The 18,771-nt window shown below is 45.2% G+C and overlaps 1 protein-coding gene across 13 annotated transcripts in view; it reads right to left on the bottom strand.

The window, feature by feature from the left end:
• The window catches only part of ZNF148 (zinc finger protein 148), a 122,939-nt gene extending 106,374 nt beyond the window's left edge, over positions 1-16,565 (bottom strand). For 4 of the 13 annotated variants that reach the window (XM_057739967.1, XM_057739971.1, XM_057739966.1 and 1 more), the window contains exon 1: positions 15,656-15,953. The gene's annotated coding sequence lies outside the window, so the exon portion shown is untranslated. Of the gene's footprint in view, positions 1-9,481; positions 10,525-14,907; positions 15,065-15,655; positions 15,954-16,426 lie in introns of those variants that run through there. The other 9 variants (XM_057739965.1, XM_057739974.1, XM_057739977.1 and 6 more) reach the window with 7 other exon arrangements.
• Positions 16,566-18,771: the final 2,206 nt, after the last annotated feature.

Raw genomic sequence — 18,771 nt, 5'->3', positions numbered from 1 at the left:
AGCAAAAATTATAAAATACCATTTCCCTCAGTAATAATTAAAATTAATTTTAATTACATAAGTAAATTAAAATTAAATTATAATAGAAATAATGAGACCTGAGCTCTGCATTATCTGTAGGACCTTGGGTAGGTCACAATCTCTCGGAAACTGTTTCCTCATCTATACACTGAAAGAGTTATACTTTTGTTGTTGTTGTTTGTTTTTGGCCACCCACACACCCTGAGGGATCCTAGTTCCCCAACCAGGGATTGAACCCCTGCCCTCGGCAGTGAAAGGATAGAGTCCTAACCACTAGACTGCCAGGAAAGAGTTATACTTCTTAATCTTCCAGGTCCAAAATCCTAGGTACTAATGCTCTAAAATATACTTCATAACCTTTGACCCATGATCATTCTAATGACAACTCTGAGAAAAGAGCTATAAGAGGTGTGCCAATTACATTACAAATAACTTCACAGGTAGAATATTATTCTCAATAATTAAATCAGGGCTTCTCAACATCAACACTATTGACACTTTAAAACACTGGATAACTCTTTGCTGTGGGGGTCACCATGTGCACTGTAGGATGTTTAGCATCTGCTCATTAGATACCAACAGGATCCCCCAGCGTGACAGCCAAAAATGTCTCCAGACATTGCCAAAACCACCTCTCGTGGAGAATCACTGGATTAGATTAAAACTTTCCAGGGATGGGAAGGAGGAAGAAGAGAAACTGTTTTTGTTTTTGTGACATAGGAGGAAAGGCATAAGAAAGGCTAGGAATGAACAAAACAAATCATAGCTGATGCAGTGTTAACAATGAAAACAGCAGTACATAAAGCTGAGGAGAAAGTTCACAGGTAATCCATCTGTACTTTGTGAGCATCTTCAATAGAGAGCCAAAGGTTTTCTAAATCAGAAATTAATGAAATTAACCTAATTCCTCTTCTCTCTAGCATTTGTGAGGAGCCTAAACATTAAGTTACCAACTATTCTTCAACCACTGAGAATACCCACACAAAAACCACATTCCTCCACAGCTAAATACAAGAAGCATCTATCTGTTTCAACCCAATGTAACTGTGCTACGAAATGTCACGAAAAGTGACGCTGAGAAATATCCTCAAGTCGTTCACATATTTAAAGAAAGGCCAAAGACATTCAGTGTGGAGGAACCACATACCTCTACACGTTGCAAGAGAGATTAAAGGTTCACACGTTCACTTTCTGGCTCTTTTCACCCTATAAAATCAGCTCGGCCATGTTTTCCACCCCACAGACAAATACCCAGTTTCCTGAGGCTATTCTTGGACGGGTCACCAGACTGGGCACAGGAGGCCCAGGCTATTCCCAGCGGCACACACACCGGCCATCGCAAGCAGAGCGTCCCCGCAGGCGAGGGTTCCACCCCCACATGGCGGCGGCGACACCGAAAACCCGCCCAGAAGCCAGCGCCGAGAGACCCAGGGCTGCCTCCTGCAGCCGAGGGACGGCTGCAGACGCATTCTCAGATTTCTGAAACCTAAAAACCTGAGTAGGATTTTATCGGTGGCAACACTGAACACACTTGAAATCTCAAAGCTGTGTGGGGCCTTTATTACCGCCCTTCGCGAAACCAGTAAGAGACTCCCGGATCCGAGGCCGGGCGGCGGCGGCAGCCCTTCGCCGGCACCGTGAGCGACAGGCGCGTCCCCCGCGGGAGCCGACGTCGGGCCCGCAGCCGGATTCCGGAAAAGCCCGAGTGCCGCTCGCGCTCCACGCACGCGGGTCTCCGCGGCGCGGCCCCGAGGCGGCCGCCCGCCCCTTCCGCGCACCGCGCAGCTGCGAGCGCAGCGCAGCCCCGCAGGGGCGCTGAAACCAACAGGCTCGGGGCGAGGAGCGGTGACAAGGGAGGCTCTGGGCCCGCCGGCAGGCAGGCAGGCAGGCAGGCAGGCGCTTGCGAGCCGCCGAGAAGCCACTCACAAAGTTTGCCCTCTCGCGCGGGGACGGGCCGCCGGGCGCCGACCCGGAAGACGGGCGTCCGCGAGGCCCGGCGCGCCCGCCACTCCGGCTGCAGAAGCCCCGCGCCCCGCCGCCGCCGCCGCCGCCGCCGCGCCCGGGCGCACTCGCGCGCGCGCTCACACGTCCACACAACAAAAGGAAGCCGCGCGGGGGGTCGCTCGGGCGCCCGGGGCCGCCCCTCCTCCCGCGCCCCGCGCCCGCGGCCTGCCCGCCGGCGGGAGCGCCCCCCGGGGCCGCGTGGGCGCGCGGGGCCCTGCGGGTCCGAGGCCCACCGGCCCGGCCCGGCCACGCTCGCGGCGCCCCCCACGCGCGCAGCTCCGACCGCCGCCCAGCCAGGCGCCTGCCCGCTCTCGCGCGGCCGGCCTGCGCTCCCAACAGCAGGACTCCCTGCTTCCCGGGTTTCTTAAGAAGTAACACGACTGCACTTAGCTGTCCTTGGTGACAGTTCCGGCCTGCCAAACGTGGGATGTTCAAGTCCCTCTCCTTGCCGGACCACTCAGTGGTGCGCGACACGACACTCCTTACAATGAGAAGTCTCTTTCAGTAACCTTTAATCCTTCTTTAATCCTTTCTTACTCCTACTTTTCTACACCTTACTCTCCTCATTTTAGTTTTCCCTTGCCTTCCTGGTCTCAACCTACGAGCTGCATGTTCCCAAAAGCATAATCTTCCCTAAACTGTCTTTCCAATTTTACCCTTTTGAAATTTACTTTCTAATAGTAACAAGCTTTCTGGTAAAGTCCCTTCCATTACATCCCACTTACCTACACAAAACCTCTCCACAAATAACTTCTATAACTTTATCAGCATCTACCAAATCAGTTCATAAATACCCTTCTCAAATTCCGCATTTTTTGTTTGTTCCCGCCTTCCCTCAACGCTAACACTCTCCAACTTAATACACAAATTTGCCCCAAATTGCCCTCAAATTTTGCGAACCTATTCCAGAGAGGCCACCAAAGTTGCTGAAAAACCCATTTCCTAAACATGCCCCCAATAACTTAATGATCTTTCCAAATAACCAATTCATTTGAATCACTCATAACAAGACTGACATACTATTTCCCTAAAGACTAATTACAGAACCTAATCAAATTAACACATTATCTCTACCATTATCTGTGTCTACACATGCAGGCGTGTGTGTGTGTGTGTGTGTGTGTGTGTGTGTGTGTGTGTGTGTGTGTGTGTGTGTGTGTGTTAACCAAGCATATAGGGGACCCTGCAAAACATCAAGTGTGAATTTCATTCTAATCCCTTATGTATTGGCTCTTCTCAAATTTACAAGGAAAACTCCACACCAACAAAGATGTTCAGGCATCCAACCCCTATCTTGTGAAGTCATTTATCTATTTTAAATTAATATATCACTTTAAAACATGCTGTCCCCACTTCTACAATAACATTCCTCACACCTTCCTTAAGACATCACCGTGAGTCTAACCCACACACTCCACTCAAATATTCAGAACACACCCCCACTCGCCAAGGCCCAGCTACGTCTAAGGCAGGTCCCAGAAACAATTCTAGACCACTGGCAACTACAACAAAGTTGTGAGCTAAACAAAGTGACATCCCTGGGCCATCTCAGGCCCGCAAAGCTCTAGGTGGTCTCCATAGGTCCTTCGTTATTAAATTTGGTGACTGACTAAATGTAGAAATAAAGGAGAGGGGGAAAAAAAAAAAAAAAAAGATGAATGACCCAGGGCTAGATTCTGGAACTAATTCTGAAGCAAAGCTACACTAAGATGGAAAACCAATACTATATATTTTGTGGTTTGTCCTGTTTTTCTCACTGCCACTAAATAAGCTCTCTTTCTGAAACGTGAAGGAACATCAAAAACCCTGATCTGAACAGGGTCAGAAAGTATTCTTTGCTCAGAGATTGAAAGAGTTCATTAATCATGTGACGAATATAATGCAAACACTAAGGATTTGAAGCATACAGCATTTTTCCCTTAATGGTTTAAAATGCCAGTTGCTGGGACTACAGCAAGGCACTAATGGAGAATCTCTAAGAACACAGGTTAAGCACTTGAGAGTCAAGTCTTTGAAAGTACAAGGGAAAAGTTGACAGAAGACAAAGTCTGACAAAAATCAATGCTAGCGGGCTTCCTAGGTGGCGCAGTGGTTGAGAATCCGCCTGCTAATGCAGGGGACACGGGTTTGATCCCTGCTCCAGGAAGATCCCACATGCCTCAGAGCAAGTAAGCCCATGCGCCGCAACTACTGAGCCTGTGCTTTAGAGCCTGTTAGCCACAACTATTGAGCCCACGTGCTGCAACTACTGAAGCCCACGTGCCTAGAGCCCGTACTCTGCAACAAGAGAAGCCATGGCAATGAGGAGCCCGTACACCACAACGAAGAGCAGCCCCCGCTCACCGCAACTAAAAAGAAAGCCCGCGCACGGCAAAAAAGACCCAACACAGCCAATAAAATAAAGAAAATTTTTTTAAAAAATCAATGCTACTATATAACTGGACAAGTGAAAGTCTGAGAACAGAGACACAAACCAAAGACTAAGAGGCCTAGTCTAGGTCTTAAATACCACCAATGGAAGATGATGAAGGTTTCAAGCCCTGAGGCAATAATGCTAAAGATTTAAAACAAAAAAAGAAGCAATGTTTCAGTTTTAGCTATATTTTGGTTTTGGAATTGGCAAGACAGCTCCTTTAGAAATGCTCAATAAATGATAAATAACTAGAAATAAGAAAGTATATTTAGAGCCATATACCTATACAGATAATAAATGAAATGAGAAGACAGAGCAAACCACCCTCCTAAGAATACTAAGAAATATATGAGATAGAAGTCATAGACAAAGAAAAGAAAGGGGAAAAAAAAAACTACAGAAGCCATTTTAGATCCCTTAGGACACCTCCTTTTACCATCCACCTCATTCTTTCCATTTTTTTTTTATTCTTTCCATTTTTTACCTGAGCCTCTTTACATATACAAATTATCACCACACAATTTTTGCAAACAAAGTTTGATGTGATTGTAAGGGACTCAACTAGAGATCAAAGATCTCAGTGTCTCTATAATTCATGCTCTTTTTAGAAAACAGTTATGCATCAAGGATAGCAAGGACTGCCCTTACATGCACAGAGAGGGAACAGGGTCCTGACATTGTTTCCTAGGTAGCATTATGTTTCCTCCATATTTTTTCTGTTACAAACTACTCACTGTCCTCTTCATCTTACTCTTATTCCTATTCAGGTCAACTCCAACCTCCTCATTCATTTATATCCATTTACTAGCTCCTATCAGCTTGTCCATGTTCTACTGTCAACAAACTACCCCATGTCTTTTGCCTTTCATATTAGTACACCTTCACCTCACCTTTTTTTTTCCTTTCACTGTCTCATCTGTAATCCACAAATATCTCTCGGGTGAATTTATCCCAGTATACTACACATGAACGGAGATGACTCTGCAGATATAATGTATTTATAAAAAACTTAAAGAAATGGTGAATGTAACATCTTTTTATCTCCACCCCCATGCCACACTTCAGATCACCTATCATCTCATGTCTAGATACCTCCTCACCTTATCTCAAGCTTGGCTTTTCCTGGACAACCTGCTTCTCAGGACTTAGCTATTCATTCTCCTACTCCTTCAGCTTGATAAAAGCACCAACTGCTTTCTTGTTCCCCAAGGCCACTCCCACTGTTCTTCTATCACTACAAAATCTCTCTGCATTTCACATTACTCATTTACACCATTCCATCTGCAACATCTACCAGGTTCCAGAATCCCTCCCACCCTCCTTCCCCAAAGACTTCAATTCTACTTTGTCCCTTATGCAGCCGTTATTCTCAGTGACTGAGGTGCTGAAGAACTTTCTGCACACTTACCTTCCTCAACTCCCAAAACCTTCATCTGCACTTCAGCCACCCACACATATATCCTGGGAACAGGTCATCAATTGGAAGTGCTGTACCACTAGAATTGTAACTTCAGAGACCTTTTATTTTTTTTTTAACCACAACTACTTTTCTAGGTCTACACCTGCTTTTCACCTCCTTCTGGCTTATCTCCCTACACAATTTAAATCTGTTCCTCAGCCATTCTAATACTGCCCTCTCCAGAATATCATGACCTCCCATTACATGCACCATGCATCTTCCCAAGGAGAGACAATCTTCACCATCTGTTTTCTCCACACCCACACAATGAGTGTTAAGCACCACCAAAAAGCTATGAAATCCTCGACAACTGACTTATTCTAAACACAACTCTCCATCTCATTGACTAATCCAAATCATTTTCATATTTAAATCCTTAACCTCATCAAATACTCAATCTCTTCCATAAAATTCCCTCAGATCACAGCTCTTCCACCTGTAATCAAATCCTCTTTATAAAGCTTCTAAAATGCTATATATTTTCACCCATCTGTTACATCTTGCCTTCAGTTTTGGAAAAAGAGTTGTACCTCCTTCTTAAAATAAACTTAATACAATTCCCAGCCAATGCTTCCATATCCTCCCAACCCACTGCACCCTGGTCTCTGAACTGTTCTCTCGAAGACCAAAAAACAATTCCACGTACCAAATCCTACGACCCACCACCCAAGTTCTTATCCTCTCTTTGGCAACGACACTTGAACTTACCTCCTTTGATTTACATCATTTACGTCACATAATTCTACTCTGGTCTCTGGTTGCTTCTTCTGTCTCCCAGTGACTACTAGTCCTCTTCTTAGCCCAAAGAGTGGGTATTTCCCCAAGTTCTGTCCTGGAGCTATCTCAAATTCTCTCCCCCTCAAAGTTTCATCCCTTACCGCTGTTTCTACATTTTCTATCCTCATATGGATATCTTCCCCCAGCTCCCCAAAATAATTTTTAAACCATAACCTTCTGCTACAATCTCATTTATCCCTGAGGAATTAGAATACATAGTTACTGCTTTTAAACTAAATTCTTCAATTATTGCTTCAATTAACACCTCAATCATTAGTCCGGATAATTTTATAGCCATCAGCGCCCTACCAAACCCAGGATTAGTAGCTTCAATTATCAACTCTATGTACATATTCCCAAATATCCACTGGAACTCTTTTCTCAGCTGAAGCCGGTATTTTTTAACTCCAGCTAGATAACTCCCCTTGGGTACTTCCACTGGTGCCTCACACACTGGTCAATGTGTCTTAAAACCAAAGTAATCACCTTTCCCACCAAAATGGTTCTGCTAATGGATCCAATAATTTCTTTTAACAACATCACCATTCTCACAGTCACCCAAATTAAAAGCTCTGGAGTTTCCCTTTTCTTCTTCTCTTTTTTTCCGTTTCCCAAAAGCCCATTTACCATCAAACCCTTCAGTTCTTTCTTTGAAATATTTCTTACATCAATCCCTTTCCTTTTATTTCCACTACCACTATCCCAACTTAGATTCTCAAAAGTTCACACTTCTGTCATAGCCTTCTAACTTTGTCTTCTAGTTACCAGGTTCTCCTCATTGCAAAAAACAGAGAAACAAACAAAACAGGTCACCAGATTAGTATTCCTAAACCCACTCAAAAATCATCAATGGTTCTCCACTACATACTGAGTCGAGTTAAAACTCTTTATACTTCCAAAAAATAGAAACTGCTCAATTTTCCAACAATCATGGAATGGATAAATGCATCGTGGTATATTCACATAATGAACCCCACAGAGCAATGAAAAAGAATCAACTAATGCTGCACGTATCATGAACAAATCTCACAGACACAGGAGATTCACAGGCACAGGAAACCAGACACAGAAGTGTGATTCCACTAATATGAAATTCAAAAACATACAAAACTACTCTGTGTGACAGAGGTCAGAAAAGTAGTTACTTCTGGCTGAAAGAAACATCAACTTCGAGGGGACGCATGAGGGAATCTTCTGGGATGTTGGGAATGTTCTTTATATTGAACTGGGTGGTGATTACACAAATGTAGACCTAAAAGAAAAATTAACCTGTACTCTTAAGATTTGAGCATTCTATATAAGTTATTTCTCAACAAACAAATTTTTAAAAACCAGTTTGGTCTGGGTTTTTAAACGTCTACTTTACAGCTTTATTTTCCTCCATTCATCAACATGAACCCTAAATTCCAGCTGATGTAGACCACCAACCCCTCAACATATCCGGAATTTTTCTCACTGTCACTCCTATCACTCCTTCTTCCTGGAATACCAACCCTCACCATCATGCCTACTATAATCCTATCCATCCTTCAAGCTCTAAGCTACGTACCACTTCCTCCACAAAGTTGAGCCTGCCATAGTACTTGTCACAGACGGATGTGTACACATTTTTGTCCCTGGATAAACTCCTGAAGAATATGAACACGTTTATGTCATATATAAATGTACATCCTTCACACGGCCTACCACAGGACCTTGCACACAGTAAGTATACAAAAACATTTCCTGAGTTAATAAATCCTAGCAGACCATCAAAAGCACCCTCCAGTCTAACCCCTCCTCAAACCCATCTATCACTGTCTTCACTCACAATTCGTTCCTCAGCTTACATATTTAATCATTCAACAAACAACTGGGGAACTACTATGTGCAAGAAACTGTATCTACTCTAATGTACCCCACCAAACTACCCAAAGATGTAATCCAATTTCAGCTGCTGCCTTTTGAATCTTTCTCCAACTCTAATTTTCCAGTCATCTTCCCCTCCCCTCTCCATCCAATCACATCCCACCCCCTCATTTCTAATCCTCCTGCTATCAAACTAATTCAAGCCCTTCTCAGTTTCTCCTGTACTCTCCTAACTGGGCTTCTAACCTCCGGTTATACCTTACCACCACAATGCCCCCAACCTATCCTGTATGGTATAGCTATCGTCTGATTAAGGTATCGAATATACAGTCCTTGATTCAATTCTCTACTCAAAAAAGTTCAAGAGCTCTACATTAATGATATATGTTAGCATGCTTTAAATCCTACATTAACATACTTTAATCCTCAAATCCTCACAGCGACCCTTGCCAAAAGGTATAATGATTATCTATTTCCTCAAGAGAAAACTGAGGCTCAGAAAGGAAGCAATTCCCTCCATAATCACAGCGGAAGTAAACAGAAGGGCCAAGGCTAAAACCCAGCTTGTTTGCTTACCAAGCACAACACTATGTCATATCAAATATAAACTACTTAGCTTAGCTTTCAAGGCCACCCATTTTCAATGCAACCCCAACTAAGCCTTCCTACCTTATATCATATTATGCCCTATTTATGAACTCTGTGTTCCAAACTACAGGTTATGATCAATTATTTACTTCATTGTGAAATCAGTTTAGTGGGTGACAGCCATCTTTTTTTTTCTTTTTAGCCAAACATAACAGGAAACATGGAGTACATCCAACATGGTAAAGACAGTTATTGTTACTGAAACTTTTTGTTTTATACATACATACATTCATACATGCATATATTAAGTGAAGATATGACACATTTTCCTTACTGTGGACAACAGTAAAAAAAAATTAAAACCAACTCACTATTCCTCACATCTCCTTGGCTTCTCACCTCCATGCTTCTGCTTCTGCGAATCCCTCAGGTTGGAAAGCTCTTTCTAGTAATTTCTCTTGGTCAGAATCCTGTCCATCCCTTCAAAGACCAGCTAAAATGCCACCTCCATGCTACTAAAGGCAGTCCCAGGTTTTCCACTAATCAAATATTTTTTTCCACCTTTTCACTTCAGTAACATTCAGTATTTTTCTCATAATACATTTGTGATCATGGTATAGTTGTTTGTGCTCAAGTCCAGCCCCTCTATGAGAATATAAATCCCAAATGATGTATCCCTGATTGCATCTAACAATGCTTTTGCATACAAGAAATGTGCATCATCTGTTGACTAAAGAAAACTCATCCCCTTATTTTCTGAAACCTCAGTTACAAATCAACATTGTAATTTCTACTACATTCCAAACTCCTGAAACTCTCATCCTTCAAATAGTCTCACCATCTTCCTCCCCAAATCAGCCCTTTAAAATAATCCTCTGCCTTCAATCTTCTCCTGTTTTCCTCTAACCATAACCTGCCAGATATCAACCTTTTTCTTCTTTCAGAATCATACTTCCATCAAATAACACCTTTCCTTCTCCATCTGCTTATCTTCCACTTTATTCCTAGTTCTCTAACATTCATAATGATAGGTCTTATACTCTTTAAACAGATATTTCTTTCGTTTTCTCTTCAACTAGACTTCAATCATTTCAATTCATTTGTGCTGTACATATTTTTGTCATTCCCGTTAAATCCTTTGTAGAAAAAGGCAGGTTATGAATAAACTGAAACAAACAAAACATACAGATAATTTAGATAAATTACCTCAGATACTTTCTCATTCATTCATTCATTCAACAAGCATGTGTCTACTGGACATACGCCCTCAGTTCTCTTGTCTATTCTATTCTGTAATTCGGAAAGCAGCTTTGAGAAAAGCATGCAGGAAAATGCCAGGATAATACAGCCAAGTTGACTCATACTCTTCACTCACAGAGACCAAGTCATTAGTGGGGTACAGGCTAAAAAAAAGGAAAAACTAAAAGTTATACTAGACAGAGATGGAAACAGACACCCACCTCACCCCCCCACCTCCCGCCCAAGTTGTTCCAGGGCACTCAAAATCTATCCAGCAAAGGTGAATTTGGAAAGGAACGAACCAGGAGTAGCTAAAATGAAAAAGGCAGAAAGCATTCAGACAAAAATAGATCCAGACTCTAGGTTCATTCTAGGGCTGCAAGAGAAATTTGGAGCAATTTAGTTCCTCTCCCAAGATCCCTAAGGAATCCTTTCAAATATCCAGGTAAAGTATGGTACACTTAAATCCTTTCCCCAAACCTTAGCCAATACTCATTTCTCCATTCCCTGAACTCCTATAGCACTTACTATCTGTAAAACTCATTTGGGAACTTAATCATAAACTCTCTTGTTCATGGTAATGAACTGTTAACACAGCCAGAATTTATTTACATATTAAAACCAGTGTGGTCCTCTTTAAAACAGTTACCTTGGGAGGCTACCACTTATTTATTTATTCACTCCACCTATCCAACCATCTGATGCACTTAACCAACATTCTAGTACCTAAGTAACTACACGTGAAGCTATCGGCACTGTTCAAAATATTTCCAAATTCCTCTTTGGGAGTATTTTCCGAAGTCTGTTAGTAAGTCAACCAAGAAAAACATCCCCACTTCTGTGACTAACTAAATTTAAACCAAAACTATTCTTTATTCACTCTACTTGATACTGACAGATCTTCAGCATTTCTAAAAATCAAATCTTTCAAACTAAAAAGATTCGTCACCAATGATAGCATTCAGAACAACATCATGCCTTGTAATATTTGTAACTGTGCCATCCTAGAGGGGATTATGAACTAGAGGACAGGGACCGTGTTTTACTCACCTTTACAGACTCCCTCCCTTCAAGAGCACACAACAGGTATTCAATAAGTAAGTACAGAATGTGCTAGATGATAAATCAGAAAAGGTCTTCCAAATATATTTTGAACACTACTACTGAAAGTGACTACTGAAATACAAAAATCCTCATTTGGAGATACTGTGGTACTTTTGATACTTGTTTTAAAAAATCAATTTTCTGAAAGAACTGAGGATTGTGGGAGAGAAAGGAGGACTGTTGGAGAGATGAGAAGAATGTGGGAGAGAAACAACTGTGGGAGGGAGAAAACTGTGGAATATAACAGGAAACTTGGAGAGAGAATGCATAATTTTGTAAAAGAAGGGGTAATTGTGAGAGAGTGGCAAGAAAAATAGGGAATTTGGGGATACATGTGGAATTGTAAGACAGATGGAGATTCTGGGAGGAAAAAGAACAGTTGAACGGACAGGGAATTTTAGGAAAGAATGGAGAATTGTGGGGAAAACAGAGACTGTGGGAGGGCCAGGGAATTGTGGGGAAAAAAGAGAGAAAAAAATCAATTTTCTGAAATCTTACACTGTTACAGAATTACTTCACAACTGTCTTTCTCCCCCTAAAACAATAAAAATACCATAAATTCCTTGAGGGAGGAAACTTCATCTAACACTTTTTTATTATCCTAAAAACAAATTAAATCAGACAGATTCTTAAAACAGCCAAAGACCTCTAAGCAGTCATTCAGGCCTGAGGTAAGAAAATCCAAATTAAACCAGCCCCCAGTTCCAGACCAGATTTACTCAGATTAAACTAGCCTCAGATTAGAAGAAAATCTTTGGTCGCACCCATTAGGTGTTTCTGCAGTACTATTACAGTTCCATTCTAATCCATTCTGTCATCTTCCCTTAAATCTAAAGGCCTTCCCCAGTCACATATCCCTTTGTCCTTCACTATCTCAAATACACACACACCATTTTGTCTACAATACCTCCACAGTTCTCAGCAATTTCACAGTCCCACTACTATCAGTAACAGTGAACACTGCTTTCTATCAGTCATTCAATAAGTACTTATTAAGTATTTAAGTATCAAGCTGTTGTAAGTTTCTTCAGAGATTAAAGAAAGTCTCAGCTCTAGAGCAGGCTCCAATCTACCTACCATTTGCAAAACAAAGAGAAAATAATTCCCATAAACAAATGCGAGATTTAGCACTATGTAATTAACATGTGAATGCTGTTCTTATTCAAAGTAAGGAAGATTCTCAAGAGGTGGGCTTACTTAAACAAGACTTGAAAAGAGGAGCAAAATCTTTCTTTCTATGCTCCCAATATCCATCACACCAAATTTCAGAAACCAGTATTTTATGAATCTATCATAACATATGAGCGGCATGCTCTTTTCTATCACATTCCCAACCTATCAGTAACTTAAATGTGCTAATTCCCTTAAAGACTGCCACAAATGCGTCTTCTCACTGTAAAAATCTCCTTCAGTCAACTATATCCAAATGTCCTCAGAATTCTTTACCTTTTCTTCAGCCTCCCACAAAAATTATCACCATTTCCATCATACCCTATCCCTCATCCTCCTCACCCTCTTACCACATTTCCCCATCCCTCCCTCACTCCTCCACAAAGAAAAAACACATTCACACCAATCCATTCTTCCTAAAAAACATAAGAATTGCCACAGAAGCCTGGAAAGAACAATCAAGGATCACTTTAATCCATTCCCAGATTCCCCACACTAAAACTCTCCAGAAGAAAGACTGTCAAAGAATTCTGCACGGTTGACCTGGTAACTACTTCCAAGATGAACAGCTATCACTGCCAAGCAACTGCTCCTCATCTCTAACCAGCAACACTTATGCTGCAAAGATGCTGTTTCCTACAATCTAGTCTTTCCTAAAGGTCCATCCATCAACTTCCCTTAATTATCTCACCCAGTTTTTCTGGTCTAATTTAAAAATTTTTTTTCTTTAAGAATGTTAGTTAAAGATATAAAGACATCAAATTAAAAAGCTAAAATAATAACTATCCAAGTTTGAAGAGAAGGACATAAATCCTTGCCACTCCTTTTTAACATCATTTTGATCAATCAAGAAATAAGAGTACATGCATATTACTTGGAAACCTAGAGAAAAGCATGTTAAGAACTACAAAAAGTGATGCTCAGAAGTAATCCCTGCAAGGCGGGACTGCAATGGACAGGTGAGACAGGGGTCACTGCTTTTCACTATAAGCTCCTTCATGACAATTTTTTAAATTATGTACATATATTATTTCAAATTTAAAGGAGAGAAAGATGATATACTTTATTTAAATCCACTAAACTTGCAAACATTAACTGATAATATACAGTACCTGTGAGGGGAAGAAAAACAGACCTTCTCACACTATGCTGACAATAAAAATGGGTACATCCTAGTATGTAACATATTGAAGCCGTGAAAGAACGAGTAGCTCTAAATGGACTGACACAGAAAGTTCTGCAAAACTTTTAAAAATATTCCTGGATTATTTCTATAAGAAAAATTTTAATAAAAGTCCCTCTCTACTCAAATGCTAAATTATCCTCCTTTATACTTATCCGCTAAAAGAATGAATGACTGGATTTTCCCATCCCTCCCCCAAAGTCCTATCTTCCCCTTGAATCCCTCCACCCTCTACACCCATAAAAGGATTTTTCGTATCACCCTCTCTTCAGTTTAATTAACATTACAATGTAACGTGTATATCGTCATTCTTCACAATACAAAAGGTTACCAATTTTCAGATGACTTTTCAGAGTATGGTTCTAGCCCAGAGTTCCCGCTTGGAAATCTGGTCTGGTGTGAACTCAGCAAATCCAGCTGCCTGGGTTAGGGTTATGCTAAGAGTCCCTCCAACCTGGCGCTACCATCATCCAGTCTCTTCAGGTTCCCCTAGACCTCAAAACAACCAGTCCTGACCTCCTTGCAACTTAAGACCAAAACAGATATCCTAATCCTCCATTCTGCACGCCCACACTTTGCAGGCTGATGCATCTTCTTCGATACCACCATGCCTCAGTGACAGTCCACATTCAGGAACCATGAACGGCAAAAGATCTCCCACCAGCCCCGGGGCTATGGAACCCATCTAGTCACTCAGACTCATCTGAGCTACAAACGGAGCCTCCAAAGAAGGGCCACCGTGCGTGGACTCTCCCCACCACTAATTACAACCCTGTGTGCTGCAACCCAAGCTGAATAACATGGCAACAGTTCTCTTGGACCAGATAAGCTGGGCAGTGAGGAAGAAAACCGCCAAGTCAAGTAGTTTCCATTCCAGCATCTGCCAGTGTAGTGTGCACCCAGCCTCTGCTAAGTGATAATATTTCAAGATTGCTAAAATCTAAACTTCGTGGCCTAGAGGAGCCCTGCAGGCCAGCCGGTTTCTTCAGGTCGGCTTCAGAGTCCCACACTCACCGGGGCGGGTCTAAAACGTCTCAGACCCCACCACAGACTAAGGCCTACCTCTCGGGGACCCCGACTCCCTGTGGGACCCACACTCACCGGACGCCATCTACAGAAGGGCCCACACAGGTTCGGAACCAGGCCAGCCTGGCCCACCCGGACTCCCTCTTCAGTCCTCGGCCGGCCCTGACTAGTTCCGCGGCATCTGCCTGCCCTCTCTCTCCAGACCCTCCCGCGCCCGGCGCTCCCTCCCGCTTCAAACCTCCCCTTCCTCCCCAGGGAAGCGTCCTGCGTCCCCGCTTCCCTGCCCTCAGAAGCGCCTCAATCCTCTCCACCGGGCAACACCTAACGGGTCTGCAGCGCGGGCACGCCGGCCTCCTCAGGCCGCTCGGCGGCCGCCCGCCGCATTCCGCCCCGGCCCGGCCGCCCCCCCGCGCGCTCCCACGACGGCTCCCGCGGGGGCTCCCTCGTCGCCCGCCCTGCGCGGCCCTCCTCCCGGAGAGCGGCTCCGGGCGGCCGCGGGCAGCGCGGCCCGCGGGGCAGCAGGCGCCGCGCCGGGCGCGGCGGACCGAGCGCCGGCGTCCGCCCGGGCCCCTCGCGCCCCCGCCAGGCGACCGCCGCACCCCCGTCCCCGCCCCCGGCGGCCCCGCACGCCCCGGGGGCCGCCCTCCCGCGTCGGCCGCCCCCGCCGCGAGCCCTCCCCGGCCCCCGGGCGGCCCCCGCGCGCCCCGCGGCCTCGGCCGCCCCCCGCCCCGCCGCGGCCCGCTCCCCCCGGCCAGGCCGTCCCCCCGCGCGCCCCCCCCGCCCCGCGCCGCCCCCGCCGGGCCTGCCGCGCCGGGCGCTTTACCGCGGGCGGGCGCCGAGTCGCGCGGTCACCGGCTGCGGGCGGCGGCAGCGTCGGCCTTCCCGGGGGCCTGGAGCGGAGGGGAAGGGGGAGGGGGGAGCACTTTCGCGGTGGCGGCTCCGGCGACAGCTCCCACCCCTGCGCCTTTCTGCTCTTCCTCCCCCTCCTCCTCTTCCTCCTTCTCTTCCTCCTCCCAGAGCAGTGGAGACAGACACGCCGCGGCTAGAGCGCCGCCGCGGTCGCCGCCGGTGCCGGCGCGGTGCATTGTGGGGAGCCCCGCAGCCGGGAGGCGCTCGGCGGCGCGCGCCCTCCCCGCGCCGGGGACCGGGCTGAGGCGGCCCGGCGTGGCTGTGGGCCCGGCGCCTGCGTGTCGGCGGCCCGGTGCGGCCGGGGAGGCCGGCCCCGAGCCTCAGGGCCCCTTCGGGCTGGGCCCGGGCGGGGAGCGACTTGAGGAAGATGAGCACTGAGGCGGCGTCTCTGAGAGGGTGGTCGCCCTGCCCAGGGGAGGACGCGGCGGCGGGCGCCTTTTAGGCCCGGGGCGAGGCCGGGGGCCGCCTCGGGGAGGGCTTCTCCCTCGGGGTGTTCTGGCGTCCCCGTTTCTCCCGCCCCCCGCCCTCCCCCCTGCGACTCCACCGCCGCCCCGAGGGCCCGCTGTCCCGGAAGCGGCGGCCCGCGCCCTCGGCTGCGGCAGACCCCGTGGGCGCCTGCAGACGCGAGCGGGGCGCGAGCGCGGAGGCCCGAGGCCCGGCCCGGCCTCGCCGCGCAGGCGCGTACGTGGTGCCCTCGCTGCTCCTGGGCCCACCGCTCCTCGGGCTTCGTGGCCAAGGCTTGGTGGGGGTCTGCGCGCGGCTAGAAGCGCACAGTGCGTGTCTCGACACTTGGAAGCCCTTTAAGTGGGCGCAGCCAAATCGTGACCTCCTCTGTGGTGCCCTCATCCCGCTGCTGCGCGCTGCGGCGCTCACGGCTGCTCATCTTTGTGCCCGCGCCCTTGCACGAGGCCAGCGTGCGACACAGATGCTCAGCGACCGTGGAGTGACTGAGCGTCAGAAACGCGCCGTGGGATGAGACACCTTCATTAAGGTCTCTTCATAGTAGTGTGAAGATGTACTTAGCGTCTCTCTGCAGTACTTACACATAACCTCTGAGAGGAGAGGGAAAGGAAAAGCACTGAAGTCTCTGCATGACCACTTCTGGAGTCCTCCTTCCCTGGTCCACACCCACCTTCCCACCTCTTGCCAACTGAACCTTCATTTGAATAGTGCTTTCTGGCGAAGCTCCAAACTCCTGCATCAGGCGCTTGTGCTGGCACTGAATTAGATTAGTGTCTGCAAGGTGAATGTTCCCCAAGGCATTGCCCTTAGTAAATCGTGATGCCTGTTTAGAAATAGCAGAAGCCCAGAGGTTCAGCTTAATTTAGACACAGGTAACTAAGAAGAGCAAGCATAAACCACAGCTCCGCAATCAACTCTCCATGTGCTTTCTCCATTAAAAAACAAATTTTAGTTAAGATGATAGTGCATATTCTGAATGCTAATTGCAGCAACACATTGATACAAGCTAGAGCAAGGGACAGTTATCTGGAGGACAGCCTTCTGGCAACTTCTAGCATCTGCAGTGGCATCAAATTCAGATGTTAAAAAAAACACCTCTGGCAGCAAAGAGACAGACTCTGAATATTAGGTAATTGGAAAACTAATAACTGAAAAGGATTGAAGGCCTAGATATTACACCCAGTGGGCTAAGATTGGTTTATCATCAGGAACAGATCTAGTTCTCTGCTCAGCACCATAACTAAGAAACAATAAAGGAACAACTGTCTTAACATGGTCAGAATAGAGAACACTAAAGAGGCAGTGATAGCAGAAGGGATGACTGGGAGCAAGTTGAAGCACTTGGTAGGTTAAATTTCTGGAACTATTTCTCAGGCCCGATTTGCCTGCTTCATGCTCCTCTTGCTCACCTCCCCAACACCAGCCCTAGGCGTTCAGCCTACTTTCCTTTATTATTTTTTTAATTTTTATTTTGAAATAAAGACTCACAGAAATTGCAAAAATAGTACAAAGGTCCCATTTACCCTTCACCCAGCTAACCCCAATGACAATATCTTATAAAGTTTTAGTAAGATATCAAAACCAGGAAATTGACAATGGTTCATTATTGTTAGCTAGACTACAGAACTTAATTTTTTACCATTTTTTTAAAAGGTACCATTTGTGTGTGTGTGTGGTGTGCATGAAATTTTATTCCATGTGTCATTTAGGTAACCACAACAACCAGGATATGAAGCTGTTCCATCATCACAAAAAAACTCCCTCCTGCTACCTTTTTGTATTCATAAATCTACCTCCCCTCTAACCCCCTCACTCTGTCCTTGTCCCATAGCAACCACTAATTTGTTTTTCATTTCTGTAGTTATGTCATTTCAAGAATGTTGTATAAATGGAATCATATAGTATGTAACCTTTTGCTGTTTTTATCTAAACATAATGCCCTTGAGTTCCATCCATGTTGTGACAGGTATCAAACATTCATTCCTTTTGATTGCTGAGTTGTATTCCGTTGTATAGATGTACCAAGATTTGTTCATCCATTCCCCAGATGAGGCACATTTGGGTTGTTTCCAATCTTTTTGCTGTTACAAATAAAACTGCTATGAAAATTTGTGTACAGGTGTTTGTTTGTTTTAAGGAAACGGGAGTTTATTAGGGAGAAGGGATGCCAAAAAGACAGTGGGACAACTTCCTGGCAGACCAGGGAGAACCAACCTGTGTACAGGTGTTTGTGTGAACTTAAGTTTTCATTTCTCTGGGATAAATACCTAAGATTATGATTGATGGGTCATATGATAAGTGTATATTTAATTTTTTAAGAAACTGCCAAACTATTTTCCAGAATGGTTAGATCATTTTGCATTCCCACCAACAATGTATGAGACGTCCAGTTTCTCCCCATCTTCACCAGCATTTGGTATTATCACTTTTTTATTTTACCTGTTTTAATTATATAGTGGTATCTCATTGTGGTTCTTTCCCTTTTAAAAAAGGGGTTCTCTCTCCCCAAAGCTGGTGGCTGAATAGGATGCATGCTATCTCTCTAACTCCTACTTTCCATGTGTGTTT

Source organism: Hippopotamus amphibius, chromosome 6, assembly GCF_030028045.1.
Source record: "Hippopotamus amphibius kiboko isolate mHipAmp2 chromosome 6, mHipAmp2.hap2, whole genome shotgun sequence".
NCBI classification, from domain to species: Eukaryota; Metazoa; Chordata; class Mammalia; order Artiodactyla; family Hippopotamidae; genus Hippopotamus; species Hippopotamus amphibius.
Note: the sequence above shows the minus strand (reverse complement) of the source record. Positions and strands in the feature narration are given on the sequence as shown.